This window comes from Lathyrus oleraceus, chromosome 1, assembly GCF_024323335.1.
Source record: "Lathyrus oleraceus cultivar Zhongwan6 chromosome 1, CAAS_Psat_ZW6_1.0, whole genome shotgun sequence".
In the NCBI taxonomy this organism is placed as follows: Eukaryota; Viridiplantae; Streptophyta; class Magnoliopsida; order Fabales; family Fabaceae; genus Lathyrus; species Lathyrus oleraceus.
The window spans coordinates 166,766,914-166,772,913 of NC_066579.1; positions in this window are offsets into that span (position 1 = coordinate 166,766,914).

A 6,000-nucleotide genomic window follows, 5' to 3' on the forward strand; every position below is an offset into this window, starting at 1 on the left:
GTTTTGGATAGATGGATTTTGTCAGGCACAGGAATGGAACCCTTGGAATAATTTTTAATACGCTTTTATCTCTTATCACCAACCTATATTTTCTAGAGACAAAACATAATATAATTTGATTAAATTTATTGAAAAAAGTAATTTTTCTTTTCAAATACCAACATAAAACTGAGTATTAATGTAATGTTGAAGATGAAGATGATAAAGATAGGAAGAGAAGAGAGAGAAAATAGATCTAACTAACTTTTAAGAGAAACTTTCTTGATTGCGTTATAAAATTTAGTTACACGTTTGATTTATATATACAAACAAAAATGTCACGTATGCAAAATGCCAACCTACACTAACTAAACTAGACTAGAAACTCAGAAGCTAAAACACACTTCTGGAACAACAATCTCAGAAGTAGGCATGACAACGGGGCGGGTTGGGGACGATTTTTATCTCCCCCAAACCCAAACCCGAATCCCCAAACAATTCCCGTTACCCGTCCCAAACCCAAACGATGATGGAGAATCAAAACTCAAACCCGTCTCAAACGGATTCGGGTTGCCGACTGAGTTAGGGTAGCCCCGCCCCACCACCATTCATTTAGTGAAATCAATTTTTTTAATAGAAATATTTATTTTCCCAAAATAAAATTACATTACAAATAATAAAATAAAACAATCTAAAAAATTTTCATATATATATATTTTAAATATTTAAATAATAAATTCAAATTAAAATATCAAAACATTGACCATATATTTAATATTTTAAATTATCAAAAATAAATAATAATATACATAATGAAATAAACGGGGCGGATTCGGGGACGGGTTCGGGGTGGGTACTAGTGTCCCCATTACCCGCCCCGTCCCCATATTTTAAAATAGGGGAAAACCCAAACCCGAACCCAAACCCAAACCCAGTCAAAACGGGTTTTCCCCGTCAACTTCGGGGCAGGTTCAGGTTGGTACCCGCGGGTACGGGTTATGTTGCCATGCCTACTCAGAAGCTTTTGCCTCTAAGTTAGAACCCTGCTTCGGAATATGAATTACTTCTAACAACATCCCTTAATTCATATTCTGCTAATTAAACTCTACAACCCCAATTTCACTCCTCAGATGAAAAAAGTGTTAAGTCTTCACAACTTTAGTTAGAACATCTGCAAGTTGCTTCTAAGTACTACAATGCACAAATTCTAGCACTCCATTATGAATCTGATTCCCCCAAAAATTAAACTTCGTGTCAATATTCTTGCTTCTTCCAGGCAACAATGAATTTTTGGCAAGGCTTATGGTTGATTTGTTGTTAATAATCAGCTTCACATGCTTGTTCACTTTGATCTTCAGATCCTTCAACAAATTCATAAGCCAAATAGCTTGACACGCAAACAAAGCACCTGCAATGTACTCAGCTTCACAGATTGACAATGCAACCACTGGTTGCTTCTTGGAGCACCAAGAGATATGACATCCCAAATACTTGAAAAAAAAAACCAGAAATACTTCTTCTGTCAACTCTGTCTCCACACCAATCAGAGTTTGAATATCATATCAGCTTTGAATCATAATTGACACCAAAAGGGAACAATACTGGATACCTCAGAGTCTCTTTAATGTACCTCAGTATCCTGACAACAAATTGGTAATGTGACCACTTTGGTTTATTCATAAACCTACCCATCATTCCAACTGCATAATAGATGTCAGGTTTGGTATTACAGAGATCTCTCAATGAACCAACCAACTGTTTAAAAGTTGTAGTATCCACATCATCACCCTCAGCATCAAAATCCATCTTGTGGTTCGTTTCAGCATGTGTGATTTCAGTCTTATAATTTGTCAGCTCGAATCTCTTCAGAAGTTTAAGTTCATACTTCAGCTGATGTAAAATGATACCCTTCTTAGAGTATAGAATCTCAATCCCTAGAAAATATATATCATATTTCCCATATCAGTCATTTCAAACTCATTCATCAGCACCTTCTTGAACTTCATTATCTCATATGAACAGTTTTCTGTCAGCAATATGTCATCAACATAGAGACACACCAGAATCATATTACCTTCAGAAGTATGCTAAACATAAACACCATACTCCATCTCACACTTTCTGAATCCTTGGAGCTTGTAAAATGAATCAATTTCATATTCTAAGACCTAGGAGTTTGTTTCAATCCATACAATGCTTTGTGTAACCGTTACTATCACCCAAATTTTCTTGCTTTCTTCCCATACTCTTCTACCAAGTGATTCTTCATTTTCAATTATCTCAGAATCACTTTTCTTCTGCAAAAAACTCTCTCTTAGCTCACTTTTTACTGCCATTGAGTTGCTATGTGTTTTTTTTTAGCACAAAATATATATAATAAGGAAAATAAAATTGTTTATATATTAAAAAGTCTATAATTAATAATATTTTATACTGATGGTCAATATATATTACTGTGGATTTATTATTGTACAATATTATTTGAATTTGATAGCTAAGTATATCTAAAAATGTCAATTAGTGGTGATAAATTTATAATTTTATATTATTTTTAAAATAATGCACATATATTTATATATTTATATGGGAAATGTAATTTGATATTTGTGTCAACTATTTCTTTTATGGGTAATGCTAACTTGTGTCGTATGAACACAAATTAAGATTCAAATGAAAAAATATTATCTTGGAAATTGTGTATTAATTTTAATAAAATTATAAAATTAATTTTTTAATTATTTTTTCCAATACAAACTTTCTATAAGTGGTTTTCTTAACTTGTGTCCTAGGGGCAAAAGTTAGCATTACCCTTCCTTTATTAAAAAAATCTAGATGAAAAATATTATTAATAATTTTAATGGTCTTTTTTAATTGTTCTATGAAATTTAAATTTTATCCCTTAAAATTACATTGGCAACTTTTTCCACCAAATGAAACTTATATATATATATATATATATATATATATATATATATATATATATATATATATATATATATATATATATATATATATATATATAAACTAAAATATATAGACTATCAAATTTTCAATATATATATAGGGCCGTCTCAATCAATTTGGAGACCCTGTTCTATTTCAAAATTAAATATTTAATAGATGAAAACACAATAAATTAAAAAAAATTGTTTAATTGTAAATAAAATTAAATATATAGAGACAAAGATAATAAAAAATATTATGTAAAAATTTGATTTATCGAAGTTTAGTTATTTGCGGTTTTCTTCTCTTACCATCTTCGATTTATAAAAAAAATTCATACCATTTAATAAAAGAAAAAAATTCTTTGAACAATTTCCACAATATTAATAATGAAGTGTTTTATTTAATAAACAATCAACAATGTAAAATTATAAATTTTAAAGTCTCACAGCTAGTATTTTAAATTTATTAATGTAGCGATTCACAATGATGCAAAAATATAAATATTTCCAAATTTATATCTCAAAAAATTTCATAGATCTATAAAATATATTAATAAAAGAAAAAAATTGATTAGGTTAATTGCGATATTAAATTTTAAATAAATTTAAATGTAATTTATTTAGATTATATGCTGATGGGTAGGATATGCTTCAATATATTAATAAGAGAAAATATTTCTTAAATTAGTTGCAACATTAAATTAAAAAACGATGTGGTGGCGTTTTTAATAAAAGTAAAAATATACATAAAATGTAAGAACAAGGAATCGAACCCAGATTGTTTTAATACCAAAATGAAATAGCCACCGTTCGGATACACTACAATAACAAAATTAAGATGGAATTAGTTATATATAATCGTTAGTGTTATATTTATATTGATCCTATCTATCAAATTCGAGGCCAGAAAAAGTCGGAGACCCTGTGCGGTAGCATTCCTCGCACCCCCACAGGACCGGCCTTATATATATATATATATATATATATATATATATATATATATATATATATATATATATATATATATATATATATATATATAATATGAAAATTTGATAGTCTATATATTTTAGTTAATGGATAATTGATAAGATGATCGCAGATTCAAATTAAAAGAATTACATTAAATATTAAAAACACTTATATCATATTTATAAAATAATGTTTATTTTAAAAAATGAATATTTTAATAAGAATAACAAAAGGGTTAGTCTATTTCATTTCGGCATGCTCCATCACTAAATTTTTTAAAAGGGAGAGCGAGCTAACTAAAGATGTTGATTTAGAATTTTCCGATAATATTTTTAAAAAAATTAAAGTATTCACAAAAGATAATATAAGAGTTTAATTGAAATACACTGACAGTGTAAAAGGATTTTATACCATCAGTTAATCATAGACGTCGGATATTAAAAGAAGTTTGACTTTTATTTTAAAAATTTATAAAATAATACAAACGGATGATGGTGATGAATCGACGGTTAAAACTTTTTACACTGATATAGTATAATAATTAATCTCATAATATAAAAAGTATAAAAGTAAATATATACGACATTTTAAAAACATCAAAATATGTGATTGATGAGTTTACTAAAGATATAAAAAATTATCATTCATATATTCATATTCAATCAAATAAAAATCTATAATAAGTCAACAATTCAAAATAATAAGTTCACAAATTAAAAAATATAAGATATCTGAGGTCAAATTTATGAAATTAAAGTAATTATTTTAATTGGAATTTCTCTCAATTCTATTGATTTTTTTTTAAATTATGATTTATAAGTTTAAAAAATGTATTTTTTTTCAAATTTAATTTAAAGATAATTGATTAACTCATTCGCCTTGTCATAATTCTGTTTAATTAGCACGTTTGATAGAACATACCAATGGGTTGAAAATCTCAACCCCATTTTTGTCATTTCTAATTTTAATAAGGTTATCTTAGTGGTTAATTTTTGTTTTGGATAAGGTTATTTGAGTGGTTAATTCTTGTTTTGGATAGATGGATTTTGTTAGGCACAGGAATGGAACCCTTGGAATAATTTTTAATACGCTTTTATCTCTTATCACCAACCTACATTTTCTAGAGACAAAACATAATATAATTTGATTAAATTTATTGAAAAAAGTAATTTTTCTTTTCAAATACCAACATAAAACTGAGTATTAATGTAATGTTGAAGATGAAGATGATAAAGATAGGAAGAGAAGAGAGAGAAAATAGATCTAACTAACTTTTAAGAGAAACTTTCTTGATTGCGTTATAAAATTTAGTTACACGTTTGATTTATATACACAAACAAAAATTTCACGTAGGTAAAATACCAACCTACACTAGCTAGACTAGACTAGAAATCCAGAAGCTAAAACACACTTCTGGAACAACAACCTCATAAACTTTTGCCTCTAAGTTAGAACACTGCTTCTGAATGTGAATTACTTCTAACAACATCCCTTAATTCATATTCAGCTAATTAAACTCTACAACCCCAATTTCACTCCTCAGGTGGATAAAGTGTTAAGTCTTCACAACTTTAGTTAGAACATCTGCAAGTTACTTCTAAGTACTACAATGCACAAATTCTAGCACTCCATTATGAATTTGATTCCTAAGAAAATGAAACTTCGTGTCAATATGCTTGCTTCTTCCATGCAACAATGAATTTTTGGCAAGACTTATGGTTGACTTGTTGTTAATAATCAGCTTCACATGCTTATTTACTTTGATCTTCAGATCATGCAACAAATTCATAAGCCAAATAACTTGACACACAAACAATGCACCTACAATGTACTCAGCTTCACAGGTTGACAATGCAACCACTGATTGCTTCTTGGAGCACCAAGAGATATGACATCCCAAATACTTGAAAAAAATACCCAAAAATACTTCTTTTGTCAACTCAGTCTCCACACCAATCAGAGTCTGAATATCATATCAGCTCTGAATCATAATTGACACCAGAAGGGAACAATACTCCATACCTCAGAGTCTCTTTAATGTACCTCAGTATCATGATAATAAATTGGTAATGTGACCACTTTGGTTTGTTCATAAACCTACCCA